This window comes from Embiotoca jacksoni, unplaced genomic scaffold (assembly GCF_022577435.1).
Source record: "Embiotoca jacksoni isolate LCO1_2020_lvr unplaced genomic scaffold, fEmbJac1.0.p SCAF_23, whole genome shotgun sequence".
Lineage (NCBI taxonomy): Eukaryota > Metazoa > Chordata > Actinopteri > Embiotocidae > Embiotoca > Embiotoca jacksoni.
The window spans coordinates 4,939,704-4,958,354 of NW_027185374.1; positions in this window are offsets into that span (position 1 = coordinate 4,939,704).

The window sequence follows — 18,651 nt, forward strand, 5'->3', positions numbered from 1 at the left end:
TGCCAACTCTTATTCTTTACATGAACCAAAAAATAAATCTCATTCCCCAAATGTAATAATTTTCCCAGTGGGAATGAGCGATTTGCCTGAAAAAGGGATGTATTTTGTGGATTGGTCCTATAGGAATTTGTACTTCACTGTACCATTATTGAGGATATAGGCTGAAAGTAAATGTATAAAACATTACACAATAAGAAGTAACTCATGGGCATGATATTATTTAATATTTCTGTCAAACGTTTTCTTACCGAGGCCGTAATGCCTCAGAGATGATGCCAGTTACAGTAATGGAAAGGTCCGTTGAAACTTTACAGCCTGGGCCAACTCCATTACCGAGAACCTGGTGGATATTTTAGACAGCAGCTCTCACCACTGCAGAATGCAGATAAACACATACCATTTAAGTTCCCTGTCATATTCCCACAGTCAACAAACCTTCCCTGGCAACACTGCCCTGCCAGTTTACAATGCTAAGTCACAATTACAGTACCTCTAATTGCTGGGTTACCTCTGTGTATGCATGTGTGTCAGCTCATGTGTGTGACTCCGCATATCTGTGTTTCTGCTTGGCCACGCCACTGTCTGCAGGAGAAAGAGGTTTGGGGATGTGATTGGTTGTGAATCCCTCAAATGCATTACCGCATGGTTCTCCTCAAGCTACAAGATGCATTTTAAAAGTAGTACATATGCTGTTCCTTAAATACAAAAAGAGACATATTCTTAGAGTGGGAAAAAAAAAATCAATAAAAGGTAAGGAAATAGCCCAAAAGAAATGAGGATGTTTTAAATATGTTGTGTAGTCATCGTAGCGGTCTTTCTAAGAAGCCTCCACTCTGTTTTCACTGCCACAACACAAGAGTTATATTTGGACCGTGTTGCTCTGTTCTGCCTTTCTTTGCAACTGGCCTTTTCCTGCTGCCTCAGCAAGGGATGGTGAGTGAAATAGGAGTCTTAAAGCCATGCTAGCAGCTCCATGAGGTTGAATTTAAACTTATGGTGATTTGAGATAAATAGATAACTGTCAGCATGCCTACATGCTCACACAGTGAATGCTAACATTTGCTGGTTAGTGGGTATTACAGCATGTTCTCCATCTTAGTTCAAAGTGTCACCATGCACGTGAGTTTTTGCAAGTATCTGGTAATTATCCAAAGTACAAACCAAATTAAAAACTTGACTTGACAATGGTGCTAGATCACAATTCATCCTTACCATGAATGTGTGTGCAACATTTTATGGCAATCAGTCAAACAGCTGTTGAGACATTTGAATAAAAAATACAAATGTTTAGGTGCTTAAAGTCAGTCTGGTGTTACGATGAAAATTCACTGCATGAATATCTGGGTCTGGGTATATTCCATAGGGAATAGTTTTCAGTCGTTGCATCCTACTGGACGTAGACCTCAGATAAATTCTGAAGCTAAATGAGCGGCTTTAACCAAACGGCATCAATGCTGCTGGAACTACATTCACAAAAAAAAAAAAAGCTCAACGTCCAAGGACATTGCACTTAACCACTGGTTAGTCCACCTTTCGGAGTGGCTGAGCAGACATTAATGTGAACAGGGTTTCCAGAAAATAAATGAAGCTGTGAGCAATAGTTTGGTGTAGCCAAGCTGGCGTAAAATCAGATATAGTAGGGGAAAAATGCCTGTAAAAAATGTTGGGCCAATCCATCAACTAAATGTTGAGGTATATTATTTGTTAAGTGAAAACTTTGGTGGCACTAGAATAAAAGTCAGGGGCTGACAGAAGCATGTACGCTTCATGACCTTGACAAACATTTAGGGCAAACCATTCAATAGTTTATAAAATATTTCATAGTGTTAGACCAAACAACACTGAAAAGACTGATGTTGGCATCTACTTATAGAGCCACGTCACCAAAAAGTGGACAACGTTGTGACTTTTCAGACACAATTTACATTGATTCCAATTCAAAAGACAATTACATCATCAAAAATAAAGTTAACACAAATTTGAATGTAGCAGGTGAGTGACAGTGAGGTGGAAGCTGTATGTGATAAAAGAATCAATTAAAAATTAACTAAAGCGGACAATGACAGGACAAACGAGCAATCAATGAAATGGCTAAAAGGGCACGTAGGCAGGAAATGTGTTCAAGGATGAAATAAAAAGCTGTGGTGACTCAGCAAAAATGTTTTTAAGTGTATCACTGAGGCAAAAAGAGGAATGAAAATGAAAAAAGAAACAGAGTAATGGTGACAAATATTTTTTTATGTTCCTGCTCTTGTCTCCATGTTGACCTTGACCTTTTTAATGTGTTCTGTCTTATGGCTCTCCCACTGACATTCTTTGGCACAAAGTCATGGAGCCAAACCTAAAAATGTTTCTTTTTTTTAAATGTACAAAAATGCAAATCAAAATGTGCGCATAATGTGCAACAAAGATACTTTCAATTGGCCTTACTTAAATGCACAGTTGGTATGCAGTACAAACGCTTGCAATACACTTATATTAAAGACATGCTCACAGTCGCACCCATGTACGTTGCTTACACACAGGCTTGCGTGGTTGGGAGAGTTGAGGCTACTTTCACTGCCAAGAAACTTCTGGCTCTCCATGTGAAACTTTCTTCTGAAACCTGAGCTGTAACATTGACATTATGTTGGAAAGGAGTAATAGGGGGTTGCTGAAAAACCAAAGCAGTCTGTCAAACACGAGCCTGCAGATGAATCATCGTGCACCTGTTTGATACAGAAGCTTTGATGTATTAATTCCTTATCATGTTATCAGAAAGATCAATAACCTTCCTGTCTGTGCATCCTTGTCATAAAGTTTTGTGCGTGATGGGATTAATAACCTACAAACTATGACCTATTGCTCAGTCCACCTTGCCTGGTTTGTAGTTGTGTGGTCGGTGTGTGTTAAGCTGCCGGTTGGGAACTCATGCCATTCCTAAGAACTCCGTCGTACTGGAGGATCTGGTGACAGTGGCACTTGGCTTGCAAACAGTCAATGCTAAAATGAGATACACTTAGTGGGGGGTGTGGGAGTAACTGGAGGTATGAGAGGGAGAGGGAAAAGAAGAGATAGAAAGGACAGAGGAACCTGAGAATTTCCAGGAAGAAATTAAGTGCTCTTAAGTGTATTAAATATCTACTGGAAATATATGTAGTATGTTTGCAATACATTTGTATTCCGCATACTTTACGTCGGATGTGCTTATGATGCAACAGCAGAAGTACATCAGCGGTCTGTTGATTGTCTGGCCTCCGCAATACACATCTGATCTTTCTCGAAGCATCTATGTAGGATATACAGTGGGTACGGAAAGTATTCAGACCCCTTTAAATTTTTCACTCTGTTTCATTGCAGCCATTTGCTAAAATCAAAAAAGTTCATTTTATTTCTCATTAATGTACACTCAGCACCCCATGTTGACAGAAAAAAACAGAAATGTAGAAATTTGTGCAAATTTCTTAAAAAAGAAAAACTGAAATATCACATGGTCATAAGTATTCAGACCCTTTGCTGTGACACTCATATTTAACTCACATGCTGTCCATTTCTTCTGATCCTCCTTGAGATGGTTCTACTCCTTCATTGGAGTCCAGCTGTGTTTAATTAAACTGATTGGACTTGATTAGGAAAGGCACACACCTGTCTATATAAGACCTTACAGCTCACAGTGCATGTCAGAGCAAATGAGAATCATGAGGTCGAAGGAACTGTCCAAGGAGCTCAGAGACAGAATTGTGGCAAGGCACAGATCTGGCCAAGGTTACAAAATTATTTCTGCAGCACTCAAGGTTCCTAAGAGCACAGTGGCCTCCATAATCCTTAAATGGAAGAAGTTTGGGACGACCAGAACTCTTCCTAGACCTGGCCGTCCAGCCAAACTGAGCAATCGTGGGAGAAGAGCCTTGGTGAGAGAGGTAAAGAAGAACCCAAAGATCACTGTGGCTGAGCTCCAGAGATGCAGTAGGGAGATGGGAGAAAGTTCCATAAAGTCAACTATCACTGCAGCCCTCCACCAGTCGGGGCTTTATGGCAGAGTGGCCCGACGGAAGTCTCTCCTCAGTGCAAGACATATGAAAGCCTGCATAGAGTTTGCCAAAAAAACACATGAAGGACTCCCAGACTATGAGAAATAAGATTCTCTGGTCTGATGAGACCAAGATTGAACTTTTGGGCGTTAATTCTAAGCGGTATGTGTGGAGAAAACCAGGCACTGCTCATCACCTGCCCAATACAATCCCAACAGTGAAACATGGTGGTGGCAGCATCATGCTATGGGGGTGTTTTTCAGCTGCAGGGACAGGACGACTGGTTGCAATTGAAGGAAAGATGAATGCGGCCAAGTACAGAGATATCCTGGAAGAAAACCTCTTCCAGAGTGCTCTGGACCTCAGACTGGGCCGAAGGTTCACCTTCCAACAAGACAATGACCCTAAGCACACAGCTAAAATAACAAAGGAGTGGCTTCGGAACAACTCTGTGACCATTCTTGACTGGCCCAGCCAGAGCCCTGACCTAAACCCAATTGAGCATCTCTGGAGAGACCTGAAAATGGCTGTCCACCAACGTTCACCATCCAACCTGACGGAACTGGAGAGGATCTGCAAGGAAGAATGGCAGAGGATCCCCAAATCCAGGTGTGAAAAGCTTGTTGCATCATTCCCAAGAAGACTCATGGCTGTACTAGCTCAAAAGGGTGCTTCTACTCAATACTGAGCAAATGGTCTGAATACTTACGACCATGTGATATTTCAGTTTTTCTTTTTTAATAAATTTGCACAAATTTCTACATTTCTGTTTTTTTCTGTCAAGATGGGGTGCTGAGTGTACATTAATGAGAAATAAAATGAACTTTTTTGATTTTAGCAAATGGCTGCAATGAAACAAAGAGTGAAAAATTTAAAGGGGTCTGAATACTTTCCGTACCCACTGTATGTAGTATGTTTGCAATACATTTGTATTCCACATACTTTACGTTGGATGTGCTTATGATGCAACAGCAGAAGTACATCAGCGGTCTGTTGATTGTCTGGCCTCCGCAATCCACATCTGATCTTTCTCGAAGCATCTATGTAGGATATACAGTACAGATATTAGCAAAGTGTTTTAAGCATACAAGTGAATATGATGAGACGCATTTAAAAAAATAATTTAAGCACCTCAGTAACAATTGCAGATATCCCATGGGATGTCTTGTACCTCTTTCTATACTTGTAAAAATGAATTAACATGAGACAAATTTACACTGAAATCTTCTGCTTAAATTGACCATTTTCATTGGAGTATTATGTTTATGTTGTTGAAGTGGTTTTACTCGGGCTCAGTCATGCCTCACAGGTAACATTAAATTTGGTAGCACATCAGAAGTGGGAAAAGAATCTACATAAAATGAAGTGAGATACAGAAAACTTCAGAAAGACACTCAGAACCTGGTGCCAGTACTGAAATAATTCTATGCAATTCAGCTTCCTTGCAACTGCATTTTTTTTCTTGTAGAGCTTCCTGAGGTTGTTTCTGCACACGACCATGAAAAGAGGCTTTTGCCTAAAATCAAATTCGAGCCCAAGTTCCAGAGTATCCCCGGATGCTCAGAAATGGTTAGAAAGGTCTTTATGATTCTCAAAATGTTATAATATGTATTTATTTGAGCTCTGTGTGTATATGAGCGCTTCAGATAATCTAGTGTAACAGGGTTTGCCTTGATATATTGTTTGTGGTTGATTCATAATTAAACATAACACTTCTTTGCCATTTTTTTTCATCTACCAGACTGTGCTTTCTGATGTTCCCGTCCCCGAAGGGATGTTTTAGAGTCTCATCAAATCAAGTGCCAAGACATTGGCCAAATCCGCAATCACTGGTAAACGGCAAATAACTACTTACATCACTGAGGTATGTGTACTGTCTGGTAAGTGTTTATAATATTCCATTTTACTCAACCCTGAGGCTGAATTTGTATTAATTACATGTTTTTTTTTTTTTTTTTTTTTTTTTTTTTTTTTTATATAAACAAAAAGACTTGTCTGCACAGGAAGGGTTTTATCTGTGTTTTTGAATTGTCTGTCTCACGCATCTGCTGCAATAATTCCTGTGAAGTGTAATGTGGAGCTGCAAAGATGAAAGAGTTTAACTTTATCCCTCCTTCCCAACCTCCTTCAGCGTGTTTTCTTTCCTCCACCGCCTCCCTGGTTTAGAAAGAGTTAAAGCTTGGCTACTGGCTTTCATGTGCACTCCATTAAACATTATTTATACAGTCTGTGTACATACTGCACTAAGTGAAATCCCATTAGAGCTCACCCGTTTGTTGATAGGTTGGTTTCATTCACGGTACCTGACATGCATTCTTAATGGGAGCTCGTTAGTTCCTATAGATACACCTCACTGTACAAAGGCAGAGCATGTACTGTATGTACTCAGGCTGAAATGGAGGAGCTGACATGTTTGATAGGGAGCATTCACTTTCATGAATTCTGCACGGATCAAACTTTTCCACTCTTCAGCTGGATATTTGAGGCAGTTTTTCATTCCTCTCTAACTTTTCGCTGAATTTGATAAATATTTAATTTAGTCTTGGAAACGTGTGTGTGTGTGTGTGTGTGTGTGTGTGTGGGGGGGGGCTCTTATCTGTCTGACCTTGAGCTTGAGCCTGCTAGACAAACCCGGTTACGTCTGCAAACAGGCAGCGTTGAAGCGGTCATGCTTATATCTTATATTTTTCCAATACCTGTGCTCAGGTGAAATTACAATAGTAGCTACTATCCACTGTGTTAACCAGCCAAATGTAACAGGTTTTCAAGTCAGTGGCCACAGTGACTGTTTGACAAGGGTTTAATGGCTGACTTATTCTGACATTGGGCGTCACGGTGGTGCAGTGGTTAGCACTGTCACCTCACAGCAAAAAAAGGTTCTAGGTTCGAATCCGGTCCTGGGTCTTTTTGTGCGGAGTTTGCATGTTCTCCCTGTGCTTGCGTGGGTTCTCTCCGGGTTCTCCGGCTTCCTCCCATCATCCAAAAACATGCACCTTAGGTCAGGTTAACTGGCGCCGCGCTAGTGGCAGCCTGCTGCAGCATCTCCCCCCTGAGAGCCCCCCTGCTGTAGTGAAGAAATTTCCCCTCAGGGATTAATAAAGTGTATAAAATAAAAAAAAAATAAAAAAAAATTGGCACCCTATTAAGTTTACAGAAGCAGCAACAAGTCTTTCAAATTAAATAACAAAACATGTCATGTGTTCATGCCACCAAGAACGACACACGTGTTTTCAGATCAAACGTTAATGTCAGCAGCACAGCAGTGTTTGTCTACGCCATCCAAAGCTGTTTCAAATCACACTTTCAGAAAATAAAATCATTTTTCTGATCTTACAACTTTGTGGTTTATGGTTTGGTTAGGCTTAGGCACAATCAACAACTAACTCATTGTTTGGGTTCAAATTAGTTAGGTTAGTGGGCCTTTGTAGTCAGGGTTATAATAATAACCACTTGGCTTAAGTTAGAGAATGACCATATGATTCTGGTCATGATTAAAGAAAGCCAATGTTCACTCAGTAGGAAACGGGAAACAAACAGTAGACCTTTGTTTTGAAGTCCGCCATTTTTTGACCAATTTTCTGGTGGAAAACCCTTCTATCTCTGGACTCCAACACGGCCGCACTACTTCCACCATTTGTCCAGGCGGGTAAAAGTCCTAAATATTATGGCTGGACAGTCTTGGTAGTGGTTGCTTATTTGTGTCATACATTTATTCACTGCTCAGATAGACACAGACTTAAAAGGTGGTGAACCAACATCATACATAAAGAACATTGTGTCTTGCTGGGGCTTTCACTTTCTATTCGAATTTTGAACATTCGTTCAAACGTCATTAACATTCGAACTGTAATGACCCGTTTGAAATCAAAATATACTGTCTATATGTGCAGCAGAGCGCTTACAGTAGTTTGCGTTAGGATCCAGCAGAGGGCGCTCTAAAAAAAAAATCACCATCAGGGTGACCTATTATAACCTCTATTTGACAGGTTATGATTATTAGTTGTTATTTTGTGTCGTTATTGTCTGCTCTGCAAGGCTCAGCCACACGAAATCATTATCGGGGGGGGGGAGGCATATATATGGCACTACTTTCTGCTAACAATCACATAATGCAATTCTCTGCATTTTATAGAGAGAGCAAATGACTATTGTGCAACTCCAAGTCAGCAATGATGATGCAGAAATGACAAAGTGTCAAAAATGTTAGTTTACAGCTCACTATTTAGTGTCAATAGCAGTATTGAGTAGTGAATGAGTCGGAGTGGGTTTGGACTCCGGGTGTTTTCAGTGCGCGCTCACTGGTGAAACGGATCTGATGATGTGTTAAACTGAGTCCATTAGATAGATAGATAGATGGATGGATGGATAGATAGATACTTTATTAATCCCTCAGAGGGACATTTTTATGTTACAGCAGCATTAAAAAAAAAAAAAAAAATGCACATTCTATACAATAAAATAAAATAAACAATATTAAATAAACTAACCTAAACAAAACCTAAACCTAAACAACAGTGCGATGAATTAGAATAAAACGACATACGAAACAGCAGTGCAAGGGTGTTATTGTTGTGTGATGGATTTTGCCCGGGGTGATTTATTGTACAGTCTTATTGCGGTCGGCAGGAATGATCTCCTGTATCTGTCCTTGTGACAGCGGAGCTGGAGGAGTCTATTGGAGAACGTGCTCCGCTGTTTCTACATTACTGTGATGCAACAGTTGAACCTGTAATGCAACACGTCAGTGACGCAGCTGTTTGTGACGTGTAACAACAATGTGCCCCGTGACATACTGCCTCCTCTTTGGGTCTTGTGGTAACTGTAATGTATGTGTGGTTTTTTTTTGTTAAGCAGCAGTTTATATTGTGATGCAGCAGAGGGCCTTCTGTAGCAGCAGTGAGCTCCACCAGCTAACACAGCTTTGAGTGATAGGGAGCTAGATTTCCTGAATGGATTTGGAAGTGGCTAGCAGTCCATGTATGTGAAAATCCTTAAATATGGCACAGTAAGCCGATTACGTGTTAATCCACTTAGGGTTTTAGATTATTACCCTAATGTATAGGCAATGTACTGTATGATAACGACATGAGACATAATGCGACAAGGTCACACATTATGTGAGTTAAATTAAAACACGAAAGATCTTGTGGTAACACGTGTGTGTGAACGTCAAACTGACAATAGTTTTTCTCTAATATTTAGTTTTAAGACGAGTGTTAAGTAAACGGGAGGTATCAGCTGTGGTAGGTGTTGTGGTGACAAAAGAAATGACCATCAAACCTAAGGCATACGCGAACAACCAATTTTTATAGCCGCATTATCCATTTATAGGTGCATGCCCAAGAAGCTGACTGCCAACAGCCTCCTGTAAAGTTTAGTATACACTCTCCCACGTAGGCTTCAAATTACTGACTATTGGGGTCACACTAACTATAGATCTGGACCAGATTTTATATTAGGACCATCAAGGAGAATGTTATGTTTCTGTGTTGATGGTGTTATCACTTCTCGGAGACACTTCAGCGTTTCCCTTTCCCTCACATGCAATTTGATAGATTGGCAAGCCTCAGTGAAGCAAAAGTAATCACATGTAAATGATTTAAGTGGTCAGAAATAGGCCGATTTCACAGAACATGCTGGGAATGTCTTAATCTCACCTTTTACTGGCCCCTCAAACTGCTAATCTCTCAGAAATATCTGCTGCTCCAGGACACTGAGTTTCTGTGCTACACGTTACGAGCAATTAGCCACGGCTAATTAACAGCACCACCAGCCAGCGTGTACAATAAAGCAATGAGGCATGGCTTCTCACTGTTAAACACAGTTCGTTGTCCCTCATTTTTAACAGCATCCATTAATCATGGATAACTAGTGGGCTGGCAGATCGCTTGTTTGAAGCGGGAAAACGATTTTATTGCTCATATCATGTTGCAATTGCCTTAATGTGTCGAGATGCGTGTAAAATACACGCATGCACGCACGCACGCACACACACACACACACACACACGTTTTCATTCATTCAGGTGACTGTGTAACTGTTTTAACACAAGAACTACAGTATATCACACTTTATGTGACTCATCAAAATACATCTGTCTTTGAACCAGTTAAAGGGCATTTACATTTCCCTTTTTCTTATAATTATTTTAATAACTTTATAACTGGACATTCACATGGTTTCCATTCTTTTTTGTCTGATGTAGCAACAACTTGTTTCGATGATGTCGAGCACCTCTTACCATTCATTGTGTTCAGTGCTTAAAGTGCATATTACTTAACTCTACTTAACTCTAACTTACATATTATCATGATATTTCTGATATAATTTCTTCTCTTTTATCGGTTTACTCAACCGCTACCTCTTTTTTATATATACAGTAACATTTTGTTAATTATCTGAGATAAACCATCTGTATACTTTTTCCACGTGCCATCTGGCAACTGGGTACAGGCTTTTAAATCTCCAGGTGCTTTCAGAACAAACTGTACTAGGACTAGCTGAGAGAAACTACCCACTCGGGAGCAGCCACAGAACTAAATACCTTAAGGTTTTTTTTTTTCTGTTTGCATCTGGACCACCAATAGGAACTCTGATATGATGTAAACCAGCTGGTAACATCTCATCTGCTTCACATACACCAACAAAGGTCTACTTCTCAGTGTTTTGTTCAATCTTTTCAAGGCGAACAATAAAGGGATATTCTAGATTATTTGAAGTGGGATTGTATGAGGTACTTATCCAGAGTCAGCGTATTCTAAGAGAAAGGGACTCTGAAAGGGGCGTCCCCAGTTTGGAGAAGCATAGAGATGTACCGGAATGAAAACCAAGCAATGTACTACTGGTCGGCAACAAAACATTGTTTAGCCACATAAAAAAGCCCCAACTAAAAGAAAATTAACATCAATTTAGGTGTATGTTATATTTACAATAGTTCCACTGCTTTACCTTGCTGTCAGACAGATGTTTTCTGATGGGGAACTGGGCCGTTATATTGCTCTCTTTAAAGCTACCAGACTCCCTTGACAAAAACAGTAATTTTACCTCACAGAAAACAGTAGTTGCTGGTCTACCGCAGTCAGACAATAAAACAAACTAACTAACTGATCAAGGCAACAGGAGATCAGCAACTGCTGTGTTCTAAATTACTTTTCTCGTCGATGGAGTCTGGTGGCTGAAGAAATCGGTATTAACGACTTCAGTTCCCTCGTGCGAATGATGGCATGGTAAAGTCGTGAACCAAACACTGTACACTTGTGTCATTGTAGTTCCTCTTTTGCTGCATAGTGCTTAGACTGAAGTAGAAGCTTAAAAAAAAGTACCCTAAAGCACACTTCGAAGAACCGTGACAGTGCAGACACATACAAAAAAAGAAATGTCATCCAGTGTGTAACAGTTAGGAGTTTGGTTCATTGTGGAAGAAGTCATGGAGAAACTGTGCAGCATGTTTATTGTCTTGGCAGCTGATGCCAGTGAAATATTCTGGTCAAAGTTTGTTTTGGTCATTCAGAGGAGGAACATGGTCCAGTGTCTGCTCAGAGGGCGAAAGATGAATCATAGAAGACATACAAGAGAAACTTGATTTCAGGCAAAAAATAAAGTGTAAAAGGAGGGTAAGGTTGACAAAGACTAGGGATCAACTTTTACTGAATGCCTGCTGCACAAATTGTGCTCCCGTGACGTGGCCGTGTCACATTCTGGTATCACACTGAAAGGCCACTGAAAAAGAGTCCATGGTGGATGCATAGAAACATAGTAGATTTCTATGCTTCTATGAAGGAGTTGACTTAGAGGTCAAATGTTATGGATGGTAGAGATGTGAGATTTACTGTGTATGTGGGAGAAAGGAGTCTGCGGTATAGAACTGGGGGTGTATTTATGTCGGGCTGTTACATACATTTTCTTCTTTAAAACAAGGGCGAGCACAACTGTTATTTATGGAATAATCCTCAAACTTCTTCAAAATGAGCAACTTGCACCAAAAACAAAATGCACAGGCTGCTTCTTTTCAAACATTTCAAATATGTTGGTGAAATGAATAAGCATATATATACCATATTAGTTTGAATTCTGTCAGAGTAGTACCTATAATGAAACCAAACCATAGAAAAATTTAACAGTTGTTATGTTTTAGGTTTTTTTTTGCAGCGTAAAACTGATCAATGGAGACACGAGTAGATGACAGGTTTTGACTTTCTTATAATTCCAATATATGGCCTAAACGTTTAAAAAAACAAACAAACACTGAGTAAAATAGATAAGAAGTCAAACAATAACTTACATGCACGCACATGCTCAGAGATGCAGCCAAGACTCCCTTTTGGACTTTGGGATTATAAGAGTCAAGTTTCACCATGAGAACATTCTTTTTTTTCCACCTTCAACAAAAATCTCCTCATTTGCCGGCATTGCTGGACCTTTAATCACCGCTTTTATTTTGGCTGAATGGAAGAGTAAATTTCTGTTGTTCTTTATCTTAATCCTAAAATATCATACTTTTTCAAGTCAGCTTCCTCGCCTGCTTGCAGAATGATTTGTGGTTGATTAGGAGTGGGATAGTTCTGCCAAATTTTAACACTGAGCCCTTGTGGATTCTCTAACAAGGCCAGGCCTGTCTTAATACAAGAACACAACACAAATCCAACTCCTTTCTGCCTGATTTGCAGTAATTCCCCCAGATCACATCACTTCCTCACTTGCAGATCTTGCAGATGCACAGCGAAAGTAATTTAAACTACAATGCCATCAAATCATTTTCCAAAACTGCTCAAACTGGCATTGCAAAGACCTCACAATTGGATAGTTTGGCTTCGAACGCACTGGGTCAGCGACCCTCTTCCCTTACAGAAGTGCTCTTAAGCAAGACACAGAATCCCTCATTATTGTTACTGATCCTGCACTCGATCCTCTCTGAGCAGAAGCAGTGTGAAAAGAACATTTCTATAAGAAGATTGACAAAGTAGTTTGAGCCTGTTCTGTTTGATTTTTGCGAAACATGTGTATATGTTTTCTTGCCAGGTGTTATGTGGAATGATTGACACCAATATCATGTTTGCTTGTGAAATATTGCTGTTGGCATGGCGACAACAATAACACTAAGGAAGTCATAAGGACCAGCCAGAAAACAGTCTGGTAGGCAACCTTGAATAAATAATAAGATTTACTTACATCTTAAAAGTACTTATGATCTAATAATAATAATTTTAAAAAAAAGCATGGTGCATTGAAGCATAATTTTTTGGTTATATTCCAACAGTCAAAGATCATTTCAGTTTGTATTGTGCACTGGAGGTAAAACTTGATTATAGGGCACAAAGAAAGCGACAAACAGAGAGAGAGTGGAGATTGGAGGAGGAGTATCCTACAAATCAATAACCACAATCACTCAATATAGCATTTGAATGCATACACACATAAGTAAACCCACACAAATGCTCAGCACGCTCTCAGACATTGCTGGTGAATGGTAATGCGGTGGTAATGAGGGTAAGCTGGACTACACCCATGTGAGAGTTGAGTGGGTGCACTGCAGCCAGGCAGGCAAAACCACAATTGACCAGTCTGGCCAGTTGGGTGTCTGCTGCATGAATGTAGTGCAATGATGCAGAATGTCAGATGTTTAAAACGGGAACCTTTATCTAAATTCGGCTGTTAAATCCTGGTTTCTGTATGGGGAGTTTTGAATGGGAATGAGGAAAGTACGTCACACTTCTTCATATTAGCTAGTCTCTGCCCTTATTTCCTTTCTTTTTCTTTTCCGTGCAGACACATACAGATAAATGAGGAGACACAGCATCACTGCAATCCCCCCCACAGCTCTCCTTTCATTCATCTTATACCTTCTCAATCGTACCCCCCCCCCCCCCCCCCACCTCCCTCCATCCCATTTTTATCCTCTTCCCTTCTCCCCCTTCAGCTCAATTAGTCTCTTTTCCACCCTGCTTCAGTGATCCCTCTTTAAACTGATTTTAGTCTTACCATTATCCCCTCCCCCCCTCTCTGGTTCTGTGCCTCATGACTCATGGAGGATATTTTTCAGTGTCACAAACAGTCAGAAACGTGGGTAAATATAGATCAGAAGCCTTAAAGACGTAGTACGTGTGAGTGAGCACATATCACGCCTACACTATGGACACACCTCAGGGAGGGGTTTTTGCTAAGTCGTGATTGCTCTCGGGTTACATCAGCAGTGTCTTGGTCATTCACCTGCCTGGGAGCACGTCGCCTGCTTCAGGTTTTTAAAGCTTGCAGGACTTTAATCCCACCTGATTTCATTGTTCTACATTTTCGATCTGTCCTGACTCACTGTTAAATATGATCTCATGCAGAGTCAGTTTATTCAATGTCTGTCATCCCCATCTATAGATGCATCATGGCCTTAATCAATATGGTTGTGTATTTAAATTAAGAAAAAAAAAAAGTAGTGAAGAAGCTATGATGCAGTAACATGCTGACAAGATCAACAGTAAAACTGTCCTATGGTTTTGAAGTTCTGATTGTAAAGAATGTTGCATGATCAGTAAATGCTTTTAACTGCAGATTACATTCAACTGTTGTCAATTGAATTTTTCTGGACCAGGACACAGGGTCTGATAAATTCTCTATCCCAGTGTCCCACCCGTTCCTCTTTGTAGTCTACCACATGTGACGAGACTGCACTGTTAGAAATTGCTGTTGATTTACAGCCAAATGTCAACAGTATAATCCTGTTATATTTAAATGCAGTACTTTTGTTTGGGGAAATTACTTTGGGTGAAATATAACAGTATTTTACAGTATTGATTGTGGAGAGAAGAGAAAACAGTAATTTTTCACATTGTATTTTGGGAAAACAAGACTTCAGTGAACCCACATGTACTGATGGTGATGATTTTTCACCCATTTTCATCTTGAGAATTAAAAGGCGAGTACCCTTTTGCTTTCTTGGTTATCATAGGCAAAATTACAGAGCCCCTAAAGGGTCACGGGGGAGGATTTTCTTCAGGACTACAAACGCGTGCCCTCGCAATACTTTTCTTCTTCTGTTCGCCCTGAGCCACATATCTGTTTGCATTCAGCTGCTCTGGTCCTCATGAACAGTAGTGTGTTGGTCCATGTCAGCTGTAACACTCCGATACTACGGGAATTAGAGATGATGTGACAAGTTGTGCATTTAGTGCGCATTCCTGTTAAAAGGCCCATCCCCGACAGTATTCAGCTTCTTGTTGTGAGCAGAGCTGCAGCTGCTCTGTCTGCTGTGATGGGTGAAGCTGGGGTTATATTGATTATTGTTTGGACTTTAACTGCTGCTGTGGTTCAGGCTGTAGTGTTATGGATATTTCCAGATGTTACTATTTGCATTTGCGATGCTTCTATGACAGTATGTGTTACAACCATAAAAAAACCCGAATGTGTTCCGGCCGTAATCGTATAAACCTTGGAATGAAGTCAGCTTCTCGTTTGTATCTTTCAAATCAGCGATCCACTTCCTACACCTTCAGTCTTCAATATCCAGATGAGCCTGCCTGCATACTGGAATTCATTCCAAGGTTAGATGCTTACATCCTTCAGCTGGTAGTGTATGATGTGACAATTTTAGGATCTTGTGGAGCCCACCTTTGATCTCACAGGGCACATGCCAAGCATCCAAAAGAAGCTTGTTAAGAAGGCTTTCCTTACACTAATCAGGGCAGAGCAAACTACCACTTTCTCTGAAACATTTATACATGATAAAAGATACTAAAATGTAACATTGAATACATCTATGTAGTAAAGAGTAGTGTTCCTGATACAATAATAGACTCTCCTATATTTATTATCTCAGTGAGTGAATTTTTTCCCTGCTAACACTTGTGTTTTTCAGGCAGTTTATTGGAATAAATCCTGAAAGAGGCACCAAAGCTGGAAGAGGCAAAGTCCTATGAAAGTGAATTGGGAAGGTTGCGCAGGAGAAGATGACATCAGTTAGCCCCCGTGTCGAAAGTCAGAAATGAATGGACTTTCAGTTGGACCTCACATAAGTCGGTGAACCAAGTCATTCACACTGACTCGCACACTCACACACTCGCACACTTGCACACGCACTCACGCACACACGCACACACGCACACGTTTCCAAGACTAAATCAAATATTTATCAAATTCAGGGAAAACACGCAGGCAAAGTCTTGTTTACTATTACCCACGCTTTTTTCAGGTACTCACTAAGTCACTTAATATTTCACTCAGTACTTTTTGTTACTTGAGTTCAGTTTTTGGCAGACCTCTAAAAGTTTTGTACATATTATTTATATGGCTGGAAATTTAAGTTCATCTGAATTTCCTTAATTATAATGAAATCTTTTGCAATCTCATGAAGTCACTCATGGTTTTTCAGCAAGTGATTTTGCTCATGAACACTTCCTGTTAAATTATATTTTTTTTAAATGACTGAAATTTTAGTTTTGTGTATATTGTACATAACACTTTTGTTTTTCAATAAAGCTTTTCAAAGGATTTTCAAAAGCTTAAATTAAGACGGTTTTATTTGTATTATTTATCGGTATTATTTGTCTCAAAATCTTATTGCACCATTTCAAAGGTTACATTTATACACTATTTTATTGCAAAAGTGGTAAGGGATAATGTATCAAATAACAATGTTTCGAAATGAAATGGAAAAAAAAACCTAATAGTAGTCTGTAGTTTATACAGTAACATGTAGTATATTTGTATTGTAGATTACAGTAAAGCCCAGCAACTTCAGCCTTATACTGAAGTCATGAAAGCAGTAACAAACTGTAAATTTCAGCAACAGCAAAATACCGTACATTTGACGGTAATCTACGGGCGCCCGTGTTGCCAGTTCTTTACTGTTTTTTGACGGAAACATTTCTAACAGTGTGTCCAAGAGTTACAAAACTCTTTTGATAGTAAATTAAAGGAGAATGAATGGAAAACAGCACTCTGACTCACACACATTGTTCTTTTGTGAGGTAACTCACTGACATGATACGATTCCTGGCCCCTAACTTTAACTATCATGACCCGGTTCGTAATCCCAACTCTTAACGTGACGGAAAACAATTCTGACCATAACTTTAAAACCAAGTCTCGACCCTCAAACAGCCGTTTGAAGTTGTATCGTCCTCACATGTCACAACTACACTGGTTTTGAACAAAAGAATTGTCCATACAATCTTGCAAAGACACACACACAGTTAAGAAGGTAACATAAAAGTAGGGATTCATGTACTTCTTAGGTTTCCAAAATAATACTCAACAATTTTCTGGTCTCAAATCCTTTAAAGATAATTCAGGGGATTACTTGAAGAAAGTGGGTTGATGTTTTTCTGTAATCATGAATTATCTAAAATGTTATCGTGTGTATATTATTCATGTTGTGTATATCATCTACACCTCTGTTGGTGGTATCATACCCTCAATAAGTAATTCCCTTCCTTAAGGGTTTTACGTGTCAGATTAAAATTTCCCAAATGGCTGCAACTGTTGTTAAATCGGCACAAATCAGCGAACAAACTAGACGGGCAGCTATAGGTGGCTCGCTACGTTCTGGGTTCGTGGTAAATCACAGATTAGACAGTTTATGACATTCTTCGGGGTGTTTTGCTCAGGGAAGAGGGCCCCACAATTTACAGGGATTATATGGTGCTTTATATTTAGGTATGCACATAAAGAGCATGAGTCAGGGAGAGCAGATTTTTTTTTTGCATGGCTGTATTAGCACCATTCAGGAGCTAATCCGGCAGGAAACAGCAAGCAATGGGGCTAAGAGGGAGCGAGTTTCAAAACAAACATGGCCAAATATCCAAAAACCCCACTTAATCTACATTCATCGGGGTTACATTTGGTCCAGGCGCCCAGAGATCAGCTACCACTCAAGTATCACTGAACAAGTCACTAATACCATGCCAGTAGCTAAAACCGCTCTTTGTCCTCCATGTTGGATTAAAGGTGGCCAGGTGACATGGTAATCTGGTATAGCAGAGCAGGGAGTAGCCTGTTTTCATTAGGAGGCTACAGGTGTCAAGTTTGCGGTAAAATACTTGCACAAAGTAACAGGTAAAAGGGTGTAAAAAAAAAAAAGTCCCGTGAGGTGGCAGGAAGTACAGCCCATGTACCAAAAAGGGCAAGATTTTCCTGGGACCTTAGTTCCAGGTATCGCTTCCGAGTTCCTAACATAGTTCTTCCTATAAAGGTTATTGTAGTATAAATGACTCAATAGGTTGTTAGCCTAATGTTGTAGTCAAACCAGAAGAACAAGAGCAAACTGTATTGTTTCTTGACTCTGAAGCTGAAGATTCACCTGCAGATCAATTTAAGACACACAGTGCGACAATGATTGACCCTTGTTTTGTTCATTGTTGTCATTCATGGTTTGTCTGTGTTAATGCTGAACTTGCTTCAGGTCCTGGTAAATCAATGAAATATGATCCAGAAAGGCTGGTTTATGTAATATGAGTTTAAAGGTTTACCATATCTCAATGCAGTGCAGTATAATAAAACACTAGGAGGAAGGATTTTACACATTGTCATGAAAGGTATTATGGCAACAGTCATTATACAGCAATCGTGAAATTTAAATGGTAAAGCGTATTGCGTCAGCACCTCTACAGCGTCGATGACGAACTGAATGAGTTGGCTGCGTTTTTTCTGGTGGGCG